This window comes from Artemia sp. Qi Xiang Cuo, chromosome 2 (assembly GCF_049724085.1).
Source record: "Artemia sp. Qi Xiang Cuo chromosome 2, ASM4972408v1, whole genome shotgun sequence".
NCBI lineage: Eukaryota > Metazoa > Arthropoda > Branchiopoda > Anostraca > Artemiidae > Artemia > Artemia sp. Qi Xiang Cuo.
This window is the reverse complement of record NC_142795.1, coordinates 87,567,222-87,587,335: the sequence shown is the minus strand read 5'-3', so window position 1 is coordinate 87,587,335 and position 20,114 is coordinate 87,567,222. Positions and strand designations below refer to the sequence as shown.

General features: G+C 34.5%; 1 protein-coding gene across 4 annotated transcripts in view; it reads right to left on the bottom strand.

Annotated features, from left to right (window-relative positions):
• LOC148955750 (organic cation transporter protein-like) overlaps positions 1 to 20,114 on the bottom strand; it is a 147,152-nt gene that overhangs the window by 80,069 nt on the left and 46,969 nt on the right. Inside the window, exon 1 of one of the 4 annotated variants that reach the window (XM_089104057.1) lies at positions 8,571 to 8,605. The exons of 2 other annotated variants lie outside the window; for them this stretch is intronic. The gene's annotated coding sequence lies outside the window, so the exon portion shown is untranslated. Of the gene's footprint in view, positions 1 to 5,643; positions 5,737 to 8,570; positions 8,606 to 20,114 lie in introns of those variants that run through there. One more of the 4 variants, XM_089104066.1, reaches the window with a different exon arrangement.

Below are 20,114 nucleotides of genomic sequence, written 5' to 3'. Positions count from 1 at the left end.
ATGACCAAAACGGCTCTTGCTACTGAATACTGAAGATATATCTTTAAGGCCATTTGACAAAATACTAAAAACAGCATATACCAAAACACTAAAAAGACTCCATAAAGAAACAAATAATGGAATTAACACTTAAACACATACAAATATGTCATCAGAATATTTTCCAACAGGTGGTTAAACTAATAAAATCTTACCTAAAGATGCTTCTACATTACAACTTTCCACAGATGTTTTTTTCTTGTATACTGAATATATTTCTTAAACTGTAGAGAAAAGACTGTTTAATTTTTTTAATACAAGTAAAGAACAGATCATACTCAAACGCAGTAGATTTACGGAATATAACGTACCCACAGAGGCAGAAATGCTCAATAAAAGGCGAAAAACAGGCGGATCAAAATGCAAGAAAAAGTACCGGTGCAATAAAAGAAAAGTTGAAAAAGCTACTAAATAAAGTTGATAAAAAAGCCAAATTTTATGAATAACTTTTGTGTAAAATCACAAATTTTTTTGTGATTTTGCGCCATACTTGTATTTCAGAAGCGTAACTTCAAGATTGCATGAAATTGGCTTAAAAAGTTCGCAGCAACACAAATTTGCTTCCAAATGTTCTCTACAAGTCTTTTTACCTATTGTGAGATTCCTGTTGAAGATAGAAAAACTGCTGTTTCAAGCTTCAATCTTCAATTTAGTTTCAAAAAAATTTTGCTTCCCCTCTTGAATTTTATGGGTCAATCAAAAATTTCAAAAAAAAACTCGAGGAATTCTAAACGGCGTATATAGTTGTTGCTTATTAGTGCGTAACTTCGGCTATATCGACAAATGTGATTATAACCTGGTCCAGGCATACGTTATTCATTACGCACACAGTGCCGAAAACCATCAAGTCACAAAAAAGTTGTGCTGTTCTAACAATGTTCCAAGTGGTTAAAAGACCCCCAAATAGGTGAATGGTCTTGACGAAATTTACGTTATAAATTCAACATGTCAAATAATCTTTTTACTAAGGTTTCAAGTCCCTATCTACAAAAATGTAAAATTTCAGATTTTTTTGGAGGAAAATTTCTTCTTTTTTCCCTAGAGGTGAACGCACTGAACCAATGGTCCCAAAAAATCGAGAAAAGTCTCCTTTGAACAGAAATTAAAGGTTCTAGTGTCTTTTTAAGTAGAAAAAACTATGTCACATCAGTGGCTTTTTTGCCAATTTGTGACGTAAATTAAGAGTTTCTTTCAAGGAAACAGAAGGGGCTACCAGATGGAAATTCTGGAATAGCTGATCGATCAGAAATTATGAAATAATTGTATGTTGAACTTTCCAATATCTGAGGCAGTAATGCGGGGCGGTAGCACATTCCCTCCCAAAGACGCAGGTAGTCCATACAAACAAAGCGTTTAATGTACGCACTGATTTTAAAGCTCCATTTGACTAAGTTGATACATTTCGTACTGGATGAAACTACGTAGGCTATAGAGATTACGCGTAGATTATAGCATATCAGCTATAATCAACAAGTACTGGTGGATTTTTCTGTAGATGGGATGTATGTATGGAAAAATCTCAAAAAATGCTTTCTCTATGCCCCAATTTTCTAACTCATTATTAGCCTTCAGGTGGATATATAGAAGGATATAGACAGAGGGCATGGGGGTTGAAACTAATTTCTAGTCTCCTTTAATTCGCAGGAAAATTTTTGGATTAACCCGGGATGATACGGGGTGATAGTTCTTGCAGGAAAAATTTCTTGTGCAATATTAGACATTATATTCTTATGCTTAGCGGTACAGGAGGAGTGGTACAGGGGGTACAGGAGACAGGGGTAGAGGGAGACCATGAGCACTGAAATATTTTCAGCGGCGCACCGCCGGTTTTCGGCACGGATTTGGGGACTATTTCCAATTAAAAATTATAAATCCCGTCAACTGCTATAACTAAACTGCCTTTGCATTATATCAGAAAGTAAACATTCAATTACGTGAAATATGTAGGACGTATGAAATAATGAAATAGTATGTAAGAAATTTCCCCAGAGATGAGGGAGGGGGGCAAGTACTAGCATGAGCTTTGTTTGTTGAATGTAAAATTATACCTAAACTTGAATGTAAAAAAGGGGGTTGAAGGAGGGAGTAGTAGCCTCTCTCACATTTAAGAGAGCCTTAAGAGTCATTGTTAATAGACACCAAGACTCTAAAAAGCGAAGTTTCGATTAAAATATATGCAAAAACAAAAGTTATTTTGAATGCTGATTCCAAATATGTACTCTAAGTTTTCTCGTCAAATACTTTTAGCACATGGAAATAAGAACAATTTTAGAAATAGGAATCGAGCTCCCAGAAAGGGGTGTCATCTTGGTATAAATTATGAAATAAAATTGAACGTGTGCGAGAGCCTCGAAGCATCTAATCACAAAATGTGAAACTTCTTAGTTTTCAAGAGAAAAAATGTTCGCGCATATGTTCGGCCACCTTTAGTTCGTGTTCCTACATTATAAGAAAAAGGTTGATTCGAATGGGCATTTGAAAATCTAGTGCTCTTTTTGAGTAACATGAGATCCCATGACATTTTTTTTTTTTTTTTGAAGAAAAAAAATCAATCAACAATCAACAAAAAACATAACAAAACCTGAAGCAAAGCATGTTTAGGTAAATAATCTCCCCATTAGGCCTAAAATATAAATCAACTTATGGAATGTGACGACAATCACCCACCAAAACAAAACAAGAAACGACAAAAATCAAATAAAAAACCATTCGGTACCTCCCATCATCAATCCATCAAACCAAAAATCTAACAATTTGATTAATTTAATAAATAAGGAAACCAGAGAACTCATCCATCCATAATGGCTCTAAAAACAGCAATTTTTTGTTGAAGCATTGTTCTGCTAAGTAAAACTTTTATTGGAAGGATTAGTACTGAGGGTGGGGGGGGTCGAATCTCGAAAACTAGGGTAGCCCTAGGCACGGTATTAAAAACGAACAGAAACTTAATAAATAAAAGATTTTGTCAAATGAAAGCAAAAAGTAAAACTTGAAACGAACATAAATTACTCCATATATGAGTGGGTTGCCTCCTACTTAGGCCCTCCCCTCTTTACGCTAAAGTTTGAATTTTTGTCCCCTATGCTTTAAGAACGACTGCTCAAGCACAATAAATGTTTCATAAATGTTTTCAGCATAGCATTATAGGAATTTCGCGTAAACAATGGGTGTTTGAGGATAGAAGACCCCCCTTATATACAGAATAATTTCTGTTCTTTTTAAGTTTTAATGTCACTCTTTACTTTCATTAGAAAAAGCCAATTTTTAATTTTTAAAGATGCAAATTCGTTTCGATTTAAAAGAATTTCAGAGGATTTTGATTTCGAATTCTTTAAATGATCAATGGCCAATGCTTCAACACTGGGAAAGATTGAAAACTTGGTGTTCGACTATTCAGAAATAACATGAAACTGTTCGAAAGTTTACAATATGTGAGCTTCAGTATTTCTATTAGATATTTTTTACTTTTAGAAATATATACAATGATAGAAAAAATGCTGTTGTTCTGTTCCTGAATTTTAACATAAAACACAGTAATGTTTGAAAACATATCGGTGAGAAATGCAAGCTTTCAAAACGACTGCTCGTTGTCGAAGTTGGTAGTAAAAGCCAATTTTTGATCGTTAAGAAATACATAAATCCAACGTCAAGGATCAAATAACCAGTTCAAAGCTTTTCCATGAGGCAGTTCCCAGACTGAGGTATGGGAAAACAAAGCCTGGTGTTCCACATCCATGTCCTGATAAACCAGTCGAAATAGGCAGAAGTTGAAAATATGGAATGAGAGACTAGACCGATGGATGTCAAATCTTCACAAAATAAATAATTACTAATGTCGCTGCCCACCCCAAAAACAACAAAAAAACGAAAATATGTTTTCTTTAACACCGATTTATAAACTGATTTTAAGAGGAGAGTACCACATGGTATCAAAATAGACATTCGCTTTTGTCTCTCTGGTAAGACGCCAGTGCTAGAAGTTTTGTTTAACATGTGAGTTTGTTTCTTACTTATTCATTTATATATTTTTTTCTTCTTCGTGTGTTCAGTTGCTGTATTTCAATGTGTGCTATTTAAAAAAAAATATTTTCGTTTTTTTCTCCGTTGAGAAAGCCTCCCGGACATATTCGGAATTTTTTTTTAATTAAAGTGTTCATCTGTTTTTTTTATTGTTTCACTGCTTTATTAAAATTAAAACCCGTTTTCTTTTCATTATATCCGAAAGCAAATATTCAATTACGTGAAATATGTAGGACGTTGGCATGAACTAAAGCTTCTTTTAGGTGATCTCGATTTTCACTATAGATTATTAATTCAAAAAGAGACAAAACTAACAGTATTTACAGCATAAATAGGGCAATGTAGTGGTATTGTCATATAATATTCTCAGCTAAATTCTTGTTTCGACATGCGATTTTTTTTAGAGTAGATTTTTTTTTAGTTCCAAATCTACTGATTTTTTTTTGCCATAGTTTCATTGAAACTATGGAAACTGATAAAACATGAAAACTATCTAACTTAATTAAATTCATTTAAACAATCGAAATTATCTTAATAATCGTTGATAATAGACTTTACTCAGTAGTCATTTACGGGGGAACCAAAATTTGCCTCATTCCTGCCTCCGATATATTGAAAGCCCTAAAACTACAGTATAAGAAAATGATTTCACCCTGACTATTGTTTTTCGTACAGATGGTCATTTATGGATGTATAATCCAGCCGAGGATTCGCATGCTGAAACTAATTTTTGATATCAATTGAAAACGGTAGTGGAGAACATCTAATACGTCTAATGGAATTTTTGGACCAGTCTTTTCCCAGTTTAATTTTAAGTTTTCATTTACATAGTAATCGTTATTGCAAAACCACGAAAACCACACTGTTATCTTATAATCATAACCACCAAAAAGTCAAAACGGTTTTTGGGATCGAGGATTTGGGATTCGAAAGAAAATATGGTACTTATGCATTATAACTAAACCAGCGCTATAGAATGTACAAAGAAACCAGACACGAAAGCAGACAAACGGGTTTTTTCTAGATAAATTGATGGCAAAGCGTGGTTTCTCATAGAGTTTACAATATTTAAACGATTGTTTTTTGGGGTTTAGGGGGGGAGGGTACCTAGGTTAGGTTACGTTTTTATATATGCTATGCTTACCCCCACCCCCTCTAATTTGCAAATATATAGCCCAAATTTGTTTCTAAAATATTATATATTCATCATATTTTATTTTTTTCATTAGCATTAACCAAACTTGATTTCTTTCGTGTATAGCGCTAGTTTAGTTATAATGCATAAGTACCGAAAATATTTTCGATGCTATTGAAATGAAATATGTATTGAAATGAAATAGCAAAAGACGAAGATGACATTTAACGGACCGGTCAAAACTGTATCTCATAGTTTTGACCATATTTTTATCATCCTTTATTTCTATCGATTCCAGACTAAATTTCGTTGTTATTTCCTGAATAGTATAAAAATCAAACGCTTCAGTAGGCTAACTAGTTTATGGGTACAGCATTCATAGCAAACTATATTCTTAACAGCCTAGCATGTTCATCAAAATAAACTAGAATGAATCTTAGAATACATACACGGATTCATGATGTGATCTAGAATGATCTAGAATGACATTCTAGAGTGATCTAGAATGACTACACAATAAAAACTTATAAACATCCACCCAGCACCACCCCATGTACCTGTTTGACTCTGCAAAAATTTTAAATCAATCAAAACATGGAAAACTATTTGAATCACGTATTTTCCCCTTAGTCTCAAATTTTAATCACGCATCAAGTCTGATGACGCAATTAAGTCTAAATCATTAATCACATTTCAAAGTAGTCGGTCTGTTTTCTTATGTTTGTAAGCGATTTTCATATTTGAAATTTTGGTTTTGTAATTGATAGGCCTACCTGAAAAGCGGTTTTGTAATTGATTTAATGTTACCCACAAGCCGAAATGTGTTGACAATAGATTACTGAGTATAGCCTTTCCGAGGATTTAAAGGATTTTTATCCCCTAGCTTTTCCCAATTTTTTGCCTACTATCATATTAGAAAAACCTTAAAATTGTTTTAAATCAGTTTTTATAGAACATTAAAAGCTGGCTTTCAAAATGTTTTTTTTGTATTTCTAGTTGAATACACACAAATCTTAAATTACCGATAGGACTTGCATCCTCCCAAAATCACAGAGTAAACAAATACTTTTGTCAAAAACTGTATTTTATTTTAGTATGTTTTATTACTGGAAAAATCACGTAGATATAAAACTTATCCTCCAAATACGACGTTAATCATCTCTCTATGCACTGCCCCAATGTCTCTGTTAGGGGAGTGGTAGACTATATTTCACTGCCCCACTAGCGGTGCCAACAAAAACACTTTTGAAGCACACTTTTTACCATAGAGCTATTGGAAATTTTTTTCTATATCTCTTTGATCTTACTAAGAATAACAACCCCTTAGACTTACTTCTGACTAATACTATATTTTGAGCTAAATGGACACAGGAGTGGATCCAGGGGTGGTTTTAAGGGCGTGTGTCCCCTCAGAGGGTCAAAAGTACGCAATTAATGAGGTGGAGGGGCGAAAATACAAGTGAAGGAGCCAATCTTCGTTGGCGCCCCATCCAAATATCAATTCTGTGTCCACCCCTGGATGGACGTATAAGAAATTTTATGAACCCGTAATAGCGTAACTTAAATAATGGAACTTTAAACGGCGACTTTCTGCTACAACTGAATGAAACTTCCGCGACGTCAGATTAAAAAAAAAAGAGGAAGTGTGTTGATTAGGGAGACATCTAGCATACAAGTGCCATTATCGGCTGCAAAATAGTTCGCAGGCCTACATTTTAGCACTAGATGGGCCTCTATAAATTTTGAGATTTGATAGCTTCAATGAAAGTCCACCAGTAGCAGGATAGATACATAATGAATTATAGTATACAATTCGAAGCCTTATGTAGAAAAATAATGTAATCATTAATTACCCGTTTATAAATTGCAAAACTGTAGAGTAGGACGAAGAGGAAAAAAACACACACACACAGCAAATAAACTTAACAAGCAACGCTGTAATGTTAAGACTAAAAAGTTGCACACAAAAAGAAATCGTGATAAAGACGAATAACTTAGGGACCGAGATAAAAGAAAGAATAGGGGAGGGGTAAATGGACTTTGCGACGTTAGACACATCATTTTCTCCTGGTGATTACGTAAAATTAATGGCAGGTCAATAATAGAATAAATAATAATGACATAACAATTTCGTCACGGTTCGTTACGAGAGGTGCACATGCAACATGACATATTTGAAATAGCGTATATTAAGCTGCTCTAAAATTTAGCTTTTTTTAATGTAGAAATTTTACAGAATTTCGAAATTTTGTTTGGTATACTTGGAGACAATTCCAATACTTATGTAGGGACCAGTGGCGGATCCATGATTATTTTAGGGGGGCGCAAAATAAGTTGATCCGACAAACTTGCGTTAGGAGCAAGTTTAATTAACGCAAACTTTTGTTATTTAAGTAAATAGCACTACTTCAGACTATTTTAGGGGGCGCACGCCCCCTAGCCCCTCCCCTGGATCCGCCACTGGTGAGGACAAGGTGGACACACTATTTGATGCCCCTTTTTGTGCTCGTTCCAAATATGACAATCGTTTCGTTCGTAAATCCAACCTAACTCGCAAATCCGTCTTAAATGGACCGTAAAGTTAAACCTAATTCCAACAATTCCACTAAAAGCACTTAGAAAGAGTGGCTTTCACGAGCGAAGAATTCAGCAAATTCATTTTAACAAAGAATATAAAGAATGCATGATAAATAATACATTTCGACTGCGGCTCCACTTTACTTTACCAATGGACCCCCCCCCCCCTTATTCGTAAATATATATCCCAAAACCATACATTCCCCGTGAATTTTGCAATGCGTCACTCTGGTTTCGACCAATGCACCTGTAAATAGAATCAATTGTGACGAAATAAAAAAAAAACGAGAATCAAATCGAAAATATGTTATTTGGGATGGGGAGGGGGGTAAAGCAAATTGGTGCTGCATCCGATATGTCTAAACTACAATTATTCTACATATTATAAAGTAAGAATTGTTTTCTTTACATATTTCCTTCTCAGCAGCTTTAATTCTAGACTTGTACCTAGGGTTTTAAATTGTATTTGCAAGAGAAATGATTATTTTATTTGAAAAGAGCATAAAAAGACAACAAGTAGAGTGCAGTGGCGGATCCAGGGAATGAGGGGGGGGCGCGCCCCCGAACGTAGTCTAAAGTAGTGTAATTTACTTAATAAAGCAAGTTTGCGTTAATTAAAGTTGCTCTTAACGCAAGTGTATTGGATCGACATATTCCCCCCCCTAAAAAAAATCCTGGATCCGCCCCTGCTACAGCGTTCACCATATATCTATGTAAGTAATTGAATCGTCTCCAAGTGTGCTACTATCCGCTTTTTTTTAAATATATCTATGTACTTTGAAATTTTGGTTGTACTTACATCCTTCCCATATTTCCCTTTTATTATTGTTGTCCATCCCTCACCAGGTAGAATTACTAACTGACCTCGATTTACTAGCCCTGATCTCAAAAATAGTTTAGTTGCTGCGCAATAGTGGCTTTCGACCAATAACAATCCTATATTTTGTCTCTCTTGCTCGAATGAGCAAATCCTAAGTTTCGATTTTATAAGGATTATTTTTAATAGTAATTATTTTTTTGAAGCAAATCTATTTCCAGGACGAAACAAGGGTAAAAGGAATGCAAAGAGTTACAAATAATACCTGGGATTATGTTTTACATTGGCAGGAAAACAAAATGAGTCTTTTCAAACAACAGGAAATATTTTCCGACAGCTTGGGAACTAGGGAAACAAATCAATAGACTAATAACAGGCCAAAAACGCTTGAAATACAAGCAAAACAAAATAAACCAAAATAAATATGAAATTAGATGATTAGTAAACTGAGCCTGTTTATGCACACCGGCCCATAGACTCATAAGAGCTCAGTGTTTATGCCCAGTTTTGAACTATTATTTGTGCGAAGGTTACTCAGACAGCTGCAATTTCAACCTCCTCCCCCCTTACAAATATCTATATACTCACATATCTATCTATCAAGGCCGTAACCAGGATTTTTTTTTTCGGAGGGTGTTTTACTCACAGATTTCTTCGGGAGAGGGGGACGTTTACACAAAAAAAACTCTCAAAAAACGCATACAAAATTTGTTTATATCCATTTTTGTTATGTTTTTACAAGTCAAACAAACATTTGGGGGGGGGGGGTTCAAATCCCCCTACTCCCGCCCCCTCTGGGTACGGCCTTGCTATCTATATGCAAATGCTCACAGTTTTGTGAGAAAACCAAAGCTTTTTGGGGGATTAGAGGATTTTTCAAGAAGAATTTTCATTAAATTCTCCTGTGGGTATATTAACTTCTTATGGAATAGAAATTTCCACTCATATCCAATCTATACAAGGTTGTGTGTGTATATAATTAATCATGTGCTTATGTTTCTATCAATTTAATTATGACATTTTATTTGACCGTTAAAACTTGTGCCAAGATGTGATAATATTAGTACAGTACTTATGATTTGATTGCGAAATAGAATGTATTGCGCAATTGATTTGACTAGCAAACGCAAAGCTAAGCATGAAAGCAAAGCTGTACCAGCATATTAGAAGTTAGAACTCAGGAAAGGCTATAAACCTCTGCTCGGTTGTTAACATAATACATTAAATTAATATATTATGTTTAATATGATATATTAATATTTAATCCACCCCGTATGGGGTGGGAGGACGTCATAAAGAAAGATTTAAAGGAAATGGGAACTTCGTGGGCGGGTGTAAAAAGGGAGGCTTTGAATAGGTTGGGGTGGAGGAGGATCGTGCGTATCTGTGTTGGCCTCAGGCGGCTTGGTGCTGCGGTGAGTTGTTAGTAGTAGTAGTAATATTTAATTCGGTGTTTAAAAAAGAAACTATTTTTCTACATTAGTAATTTGAACAGAGGATCACATAAATGAGGCCTTCACCTTACCCAACTATCCAAGTACCTAGGACAAAATGTACACCCAACACAATCATTCAAAAAGGGAGGATCCGTGGAAAAAAAGAGGAAGAACTAAATAGGAATTTCGATAAGGCTGGAAATAACTTAATTTGGTGGATCCATTAATTGAGTTTACCTCTTGCAACATTTGATACAAATGAGAACAACTTTGACCATTAGGATCACTATTTATTTATTTTCAATTGTCTTTGGAAAAATAAATATTTGCAAATTAATTTATCTTATTCTGCTCATTGTAACAGCAGCCCCTATGAATATGTTCTATCGTACGGTGAACTTCTATTACTTATTCCTTCTGAAAATGGAGCTAAATACGAAACATGTGTATACAAGAAAATTAACTGAGACTTTCCTCGGTTCGAAAGTTTCGATGATTTTGGTTCAAATGTTTCTGTTAGGGGAGTGGTAGACTATTTCTGGCGTGGTTGCGTGTGAAATATAAATTGTATTTGGATGTTGACGGGCTCTGGCTATCGCTGCTACTCGACTATTACCACGAGTGCTCTCACCGTCAGCACTACAACCTTTTTGAAGGGCGGATCGAATGTGTTTCGAGAGAGTTGATTAAGATGACTCAGACAGAGTGACAGCTTTAAATCCTCTAAGAAGAAATATTAGGGAGCCACTGGGGATTATGATGTAACAAAAAAAAGGAAAAACAATAGTAAAGAGAAAAAACTAAATTTTTTGCTTAAAGGCTTACAACAATACTATTCTGATAACTATGTCTATACGAAGAATAAGAGGGATTGAAGGAGATTTGCAGGGATAAAAAAGAGCTTTACAAAAGTTTAAATTCGAAAAATACTTTGAAAATTCTAAAACAATTCGAAGAAATCTTTAAATTTGAGCAATTAATACTTGACATTATTATTCTTTGGGCCATCTACTACTGATTACTCAAATACATCATCGACCTAGCTGTTTCGCAGGGTCTCCTTCCACCATAGACCTCTCAAAAGGCAAGTGCCCAGAAGTAATTGAACCTGTTTTATATAATTGGTAAATGCTATGAGATATCCACAAAAAAGAAAAATGCCTAAGAAAATCCTAAAACACGAGGATTTAGAAAATCCTGAAAAGCTCAGTTCAAACAATATACTATTCAATTATGCTAAACTCCCCCCTCTCTTCCACTAAGTTTATTGCTTTCCCAACCCCATATAAAAAAATCCAAGCTATGCACGAGAGGTTGCAGGCATTAGGTATATAGCCATTTACGACCTTGGCCATAATGAGCTAAGGAAACCGCGGCGTTAATTCACAAAAATTTAGGGAGAGGAAGGGGGGTACGTTTTTTTTTTTTAGTTTTCCTAGATTAAGATATAAACAATGATGTTTTTCAAAATGGAAGGGTGAGGGATGCGTTTTCAAAAATGAAAATACAAAACAGGTGTCCTTTAACATCTAGATGGCATCTGTCACCCCGCCCCCTGCTCCAGTTGGTGCCCCTGAAGGAGAGTAGTACAGACAGAGTAAAAAATCCTAGGGCAGTTTAAGGGCCGGAAATGTTTGGATGTTTATGATATGTTCAGTTTGTTCCTACAATATTAATAGAGTTTAACTGTTTTTTTTCCTTCTATGCTTCAACCCAAAAAGCTGGGGCCGACAAAGTTCATTTTTTTAATTCAAAATCCCTAGTGACTTACTTTTCAAAAAATAAATTTATCAGGGTCATTTATTTTTATGGTCATGTATTTACTAAAGAATTATTATTACAGTCTTAATAGCTTAGGTCTTCGAGAACCTTCAGCCGACTCCCCGGGGCACATACTCTTTTTTGATGAGTCTAGACACTAAGTAATAATGAGAGGAAATGATCTTCAAGAAACATATGCGTTATATAGATGCAGAGAAAAAAGATGATCAAACAAAAAACAAAAAACAAAAAAACGAAAATACGATCAACAATTGTTTGAAAATAAAGACATAAGCTAGATGTATCCAAGCCAGCAGAAAAACGGCATCGCCTTTCTTTAGCTTTTCAATGACCTACAATCAAAACTGTATTCGCTCTATCGACAAATTCTTGTGGAAATCCTTATATGTGTGGTTTTTTCAATCATCAATAGTTTTGTCGATGCCTCGTTCAAGAAGACAAAAGAAAATTTAATGTTGTATTTACAATGAGATTTCACTAACGGCAAGATTTAACAAACGCTAACTTGAGCCTATCAGATTTTTCATAGAATTTTCTGATTTAATGAAAAAGTTTATGAGAATTCTAATTGGCTCAAATCAGTGCTAGCTAATCACGGTATTAGTAAAATCTCATTGTGAATGGGTTTTAAGCCAGTCTAGAAATAACGCAATAACAATAATGAAAGAGACAGCGGTTGCACACATCCCGCCACTTGCTTTTCATCTCAGAGCGCCAATTGTTCAACACGCACGACTCATTTCCAGCACACTGCTTATCCGTTTATAATTCTATACAGATTTTCGTCAGCCAATGCCCTCTCGCGTAAGACAGGGGCTTAATGCTCACTTTCACCGCATGTGGCGGACGCCACCAGATGTACGAGATTTTGAAAGTGAGCGACCCTTTAAGATACTTAAAAGCCAATCGTACTGAAAATTAGATATTATACAAAAACATTAAAATGATGAGAAATTTCAGGGTGGTGGTGAAGGTTCCAATCTCCACAGAAAGTTGTAAAAGACTTAATATACAAAGGGGAAAGGGTTACCTTAATTAACGATAATTTGAATTTATTGCACAAATTCTTTATGGATTATTTTAATTAGAAGCGTCCTGACACTTTGGAATAGGTTGGGCAAAGGAGGTTTGTACACAAACAAACTGTACTCCCATCATCGGAGCGACCAACATTGTACTTGGAGTAGAAATTTAAAGAGAACCTTCTTTTTTTAGGAACTGTTTTGAATTTGCCTGATACATTTTCATGATCTACTGAGATAACCACCCACCTGTGCCCTGACCAAACCCTTCATCGAGGAAAAAAGTTCAGCTGTGACTAATCATTAATAATAATTATATCTAAATGGGTACTTGCGTGTTATAGCGAATATACTTTCTTCTTGATCTGTAATGAAACCGGTTTTCTGAGTCCACTCGGAGATAATCAGCTTAGCCTGAGGGAGAACAACTACTTTGCAGGTATATTTTAATTAAATACTTAATATATAGATATGGTTAGGTATTTAATATAGTGTGTTCTGAGTGGCCTGATTTCCACAGTTCTCTGTTGTATTTTCCATAATTTGGTTACTAAGGTATTATATTTTCATCATATTTTGGTATTTTTCATTAGGATTAACCTAGCTTCACTTCTTTGGCGTGGGCGCTATAACAAGTAAGTATCTTAATGTGTTCTTTTTAATTTGCAGATGAAAAAAGACAGGCAAGTGTGCACTAAGGTATTAGGGGAAGGCAAGAGTTCTGCCTATTTTCCAAAACCTCAAAATTTCCAAGATTTTCGCTGTTTAACTTTCAAATAAGCCGCTTTCATTTGATGTCTTGATAAATTTAGCCCTCCGGAAAAATTAATTCTCACATACCTGCAAGAAGACCAGTTTAATTAATTTGGACAGAAAAAGCAGTCTTGAAAAACTAGAATTTAAAAAAATCCCGAAGAACAGGTCTGTTGCTTTAATAGTGGGTATAAGAACTGCGTTTAGTTTTCAACGTAGGCCAATACAAATCTCCCGCATATAATTGTTTATGAAAATACTAATTTTGGATTAGAGATATTATAGCAAAAAAAAACTAATAATAATTTCTCGACAATTCGCCCTGTAATAATTAATTTTATTCAAAATATTCCATTAATGGTAATGATCTCCTTTGGAGTCTGGTGGGTTCTCCAAGAAACTGATAGTTATCATATGACTTTTGTTGTATCATGTGAATCTTGTTGAACTAGTAACACATTACGGCACGCATATATGCCGGTTGGTGTTGGTTGGGACCAACACTAGACATCAAATATTTACAGCAATGACAAACGTCAACTGACTTAAAATGAATTGAAGAATAAAAGCTCAAACATAATTGAGTAATATAATATAGTAATATAAGTACCGAGAGCCCGGCGGCAAAGCCGCCGGTCCCCGGCACTCGGCATGCGGCAGGCTTCTATATATAGATTCTCACTGTCACTTGTCTTCTAAACGGAGAAATTTGAGCCTTTTCTTGATGACATGACGTCCAAATCGACCTTAAATTAGAAGTGGTGCGTTTGTAAAATTGGATTTTTTTTTTATTTCACCTTTCCCTTTTCCCTCGGCTGGTCTTTTGTCATTATGAAAGACATATCGCCGAACCTTTGTTTCTTTCAATTATTCAGGTGGTGGGACAAAAACTTCTTTTTCTTCCACCGATTTATCTAGTCCAGGTTTTTGATTTTACAAGGTATGGAAGGCATTGACGACCAAATTTGTTTCTTTTAATTGTTCAGGTGGTGGGACAAAAACCCTAATGTTGCCTTGGCTTGTCTTTTGTCATTACGAAAGACATATCGCCAAATCTTTGTATCTTTTAATTGTTCGGGCTGTGGGACAAAAGCTTCTTTTTCTTCAAACAATTTATCTAGTCTAGGTTTTTGATTTTACAAGATATGGAAGGCATTAACGACCATCCTTATTTCTTTTAAATGTTCAGGTGGTGGGACAAAAGCTTCTTTTGCCTTTGCTTGTCTTTTGTCATTATGAAAGACATATTGCCGAACCCTTGTTTCTTTTAATTGTTCAGGTGGTGGGAAAAAAATTTCTCTTTCTTCTAATGATTTATCCAGTCTATATTCTTGATTTTCAAAAGTATGGTAAGTATCGATGACTTTACCCATGTCAAAATCCAAAACCCAATCATCATCATTATCATATTCAATTTGTTTGTTTCGTTAGGCTTCGACTTGTGTTTCGTCATTATGATTTGTACATCGTCGAGTCTCTGTTTCTTTTAAAAACGGTATATGGCACGCGGCCAGCTTCTATATGGAGATTCTTATTGTCACGTGGCTTTTACAAACATATAGTTTTAGTCTTTTCTTGATTTCATAACGTCCAAAAGGACCTTAAATTAGAATTGGTTCCTTTGTAAAATTACTTTTTTTTATTGCAAATTTAGTTTTTGTCTCGGCATCGCCGAACCTTTGTTTCTTTTAATTGTTCAGGTGGTGGGACAAAAATTCTTTTTCTTCCAACGATTCATCTAGACAAGGTTTTTGACTTAACAAGGTATGAAAGACATTGACGACCAGCTTTGTTTCTTTTAATTGTTCAGGTGGTGGGCCAAAAACTTCTTCTTTTGCCTTTGCTTGTCTTTTGTAATTATGAAAGACATATCGCCGAGCCTTTGTCTTTTTTTTAATTGTTCAGGCTGTGGGACAAAAAATTCTTTTTCTTCGAACGATTTATCTAGTCCAGGTTTTTAATTTTACAAGATATTGAATGCATTAACGACCCTCTTTGTTTCTTTTAAATGTTCAGTTGGTGGGACAAAAACTTCTTCTTTTGCCTTTGCTTGTCTTTTGTCATAATGAAAGACATATCGCTGAGCCTTTGTTTCTTTTAATTGTTAAAATGGTGGAAGAAAAACTTCTTTTTCTTCAAACAAGTTATCTAGTCCAGGTTTTTGATTTTACAAGGTATGGAAGGCATTAAGGACCACCTTTGTTTCTTTTAATTGTTCAGGTCTTGGGCCAAAAACTTCTTCTTGCCTTTGCTTGTCTTTTGTCATTACGAAAGACATATCGCCAAATCTTTGTTTCTTTTAATTGTTCGGGCTGTGGGACAAAAGCTTCTTTTTCTTCAAACGATTTATCTAGTCTAGGTTATTGATTTTACAAGATATGGAAGGCATTAACGACCATCTTTGTTTCTTTTAAATGTTCAGGTGGTGCGACAAAAGCTTCTTCTTTTGCCTTTGCTTGTCTTTTGTCATTATGAAAGACATATCGCTGAACCTTCGTTTCTTTTAATTGTTCAGGTGGTGGGACAAAATTTTTTTTTCTTCCAACGATTTATCTAGTCCAGGTTTTTGATTTTACAGGGCATGGAAGGCATTGACGACCATTTTTGTTTCTTTTAGATTTTCAGGTGGTGGGATAAAAACTTCTTCTTTTGCCTTTGCTTGTTTTTTGTCATTATGAAAGAAATATCGCCGAACCTTTGCTTCTTTTAATTGTTCAGGCTATGGGACAAAAACTTCTTTTTCTTCCAACGATTTATCAAGTCCATATTTTTTAATTTTCAAAGGTATGGTAGGTTTTGATGACCTTATCCATGTCAAAATCGAAAACCCAATCATCATCGCTATCATTTTCAATTTGTTTGGTTCGTTTTTTTAACAAAGGTATGGAGCATGGGGCAGGCTTCTATAAATAGATTTTCACTGTCACTTGTCTTCTAAACGCAGATAATTCGAGCCCTTTCTTGATGTCATGATGTCCAAATGGACCTTAAATTAGAAGTATTTCTGTTTTAAAATTTTTTTTTTATTGCACCTTTGACTCTTGTCTGGGATTATCTATTGTTGTTATGAACAATATATAGGTAAAGATGTATTTCTTTTAATTGTCCAGGTGGCGAGTCGAAAATTTCTTTCTCTTCCAACAGATTATAAAGTTCGGGTGTTTTACTTTACAAGTTGTGGAAGGTGTTGACAACCAACTTTGTTTCTTTTAATTGTTCAGGTGGTTGGACAAAAACTTCTTCTTTTGCCTTTGCTTGTCTTTTGTCATTATGAAAGACATATCGCCGAACCTTTGTTTCTTTTAATTGTTCAGGCTGTGGGACAACAATTTCTTTTTCTTAAACGATTTATCTAGTCAAGGTTTTTGATTTTATAAGATATTAAAGGCATTAACGACCATCTTTGTTTCTTTTAAATGTTCAGGGGGTGGGACAAAACTTCTTCTTTTGCTTTTGCTATGAAAGACATATCGCTGAACTTTTGTTTCTTTTAATTGTTCAAGTGGTGGAACAAAAACTTCTTTTTCTTCCAACGATTTATCTAGTCCAGGTTTTTGATTTTACAAGGTATGAAAGGCATTAACGACCAACTTTTTTTCTTTTAATTGTTCAGGCTGTGGGACAAAAACTTCTTTTTCTTCAAACGATTAATCTAGTCCAGGTTTTTGATTTTACAAGATATGGAAGGCATTAACAACCATCTTTGTTTCTTTTAAATGTTCAGGTGGTGGCACAAAATCTTATTCTTTTGCCTTTGCTTGTCTTTTATCATTCTGAAAGACATATCGCCAAACCTTTGTTTCTTTTAATTATTCAGTTGGTGGGACAAAAACTTCTTTTACTTCCAACGATTTATCTAGTCCAGATTTTTGATTTTCCAAGGTATGAAAGGCTTTAACGACCATTTTTGTTTCTTTTAAATTTTCAGGTGGTGGAACAAAACTTCTTCTTTTGCCTTTGCTTGTCTTTTCTCATTATGAAAGACATATCTCCGAACCTTTGTTTCGTTTAATTGTTCAGGCTATGGGACAAAAACTTCTTTTTCTTCCAAGACTTTAAACTTATTCGGCTTTAAAGCAAGATTCTAAGTCTGAGGATTTGCTTCAGCCCTTTCTAAACATATTTTCAATTTTCCAGACCATTTTATTTTGTTCGATAATGTCTCTTTGATCATTGAACGCTAATGAACGGAATCCAAGAAGGTCAAAGAGGCTAGCTTCCGCCTTTGTTTTGAAAAGAATTTGAGAATTAAACAATATGTAGTTTTATTTTATTTCGTATATAAACTATTGTTTTAAGTTGTTTTAGTTTACTTTTACTTCTGATGACGGTCCCAGTAGTTATCTAAGTACCATTTTGCGTAGGTTATGTTCCATCCTGTGTTATTTGCGGCCTTTACATTCCCTGGCACCTTTCCATGGCAGATTACTAGACTGATTATTGCTATTGTTGTCAATTGAATATGGAATTATACAAAACCTACCAGACAAGTTTCCAGGCCAACCAGACATGTTTCTGGGCCAAGCAGACAAGTTTCTGGGTCAACTATAAGTTTCTGGGCCTTTACGTTCCATGGCACCTTTCCAGAGCATGTACCTATGGATTTGGGGCCTTTACGTTCCTTCCTGTGCTATAGAAAACCGGTATGTCTTGTTTAGCTGTCAATATATATCAATTTTTTTTGTATATATTCAGGTTTCAGATTAGAATTTTCTACAGTTTGAATAGTTCATTCATTCTACCAGTATCAATATTTTTGCAATCATTTACACAGATATGGAATATTCTAAGCGACTTCTGGTGAGTAAAATTTTCTAATTATTATAATAAAAAGAAATGTATTTTTTTTGTCTCGTCATTAAGTTAAGGAAGAATTTCCTTACTTACGCTTTTTTTTCACCGTGCTGTTAGCTCTTTTAAAAAGCTTCCTTCTTTTAAATATTAAACAGTCCATGTATTTCAATTTTAGTAAATATTCAAAAAAGAGGGGTAGAATAGATATCTCTTTTGAAAATGCTAAAAAAAACTTAAGCGTATAGGGTGATATATAGGCTAGAGGAAGAACCATTTATATACTCAATAATTTTTAGTTTAGGCTATGTCCAGGAGACTTTTTCTTCCTTTTTTCTGTGATTTTAAGTATTTCTTAATTTAGGTGAATAAGTTTTAAAAGCTTTGCATAAAAAAAAATCGTTTTACTAGTAAATTCAAATTTCAGGGGGGACTTAGCCCCCCTCCCCTCCAACAATACAAAATCTTAAAATATAATGAATATATTCGATAGTAAACGCAAAGTATGCTATTTTTTTCCATTTAAATGAAATCTCTCCTCCCCTCTCCTTTGATTACGATTTTAAATGTCTTGAAACAGTTCTTTTTATTCAAAAAAAAAATGTCATTTACCCATCGTGTTTTTTACATGAGCTTTGTTTATAAGCTTAAATTGAACCACATTTACATTTACTGTGGGTAAAATTTTATTTACCGATCGCGTTTTTCAAATGATCTTTCGTTATCAGCTTAAATAGAATAGGGGGGATGTTTTTGAAATCATCCTACACTTCAAACTAAGAATTTTATTAAATTTTAATTTAAAAGCTTTTCTTTTTTAATGTTTCATTACTAATTTTTCCTTATTTTTAAGAATGGTGAGGTGTAGTTATGCTATTATCCCCCATCCAAACAGAGATCAAGATGAGGTGCTATCACATCGATGCAAGCTGCAAGACCATCAGTCATCAGATATGCTAGCTCCAATACACGTTCGATGGACCATCCATGAGCCTCTCAAGCAAGTTGCAGCTTAGCACAAAGTTCTGCAACCTGGTAGAAAAATGAAGAGAGAATCGATAGATTCTCATAATGCGTCAATCTCATCCAATCAAGATTCGGAGGACACTCATCTTCATGCTTTGCCAGGGAATTCAGATGTATAAGTGCAGTCAGAATTTGTAAATGTATATATTTTTTTTCTTTCCGTTTTTTCAAAAATAAGGCAAATTTTCTCAAGCACGTAACTTTTGATGAGTAAAACTTAAATTTGTTTCTAAACTATTCTATAATAATCCTATTTCATTACCATTAACCAAATTAACAGTATATAAAAGAGTGATTATAACACAGAAGTAGCAAATAGTTTATCATACTTTCTATAGATTTATAAACCTTACCTCTAATTTCTCTTTTAAGCAAGATGTTTTCTAATGCAAAAATCCAATTATTTATTTAAATAAACTCTATATAAACAAATCACTATTTCACAGTTGACAATTGAACAACCATTTTTAAACTGGGATATTTTTTTGCACTTAGCTTTGTGCGTATTTTAATCCTTTTATCAAAATAACCCATCGGGATGGTTGAATATTAATCCGTCAGGTATAATTTGAATGTTAATCGCTCGCTACAAAGTGGGGTTTCAAATAACCGGATGTTTTTATCTTAGAAGAAGAGAGATATTAACACAGGAAAAATCGCATAAATTGTTTCCACAGCGCATTTCTATCTGTCGCTGTTTTCGCAGCACGTTATAG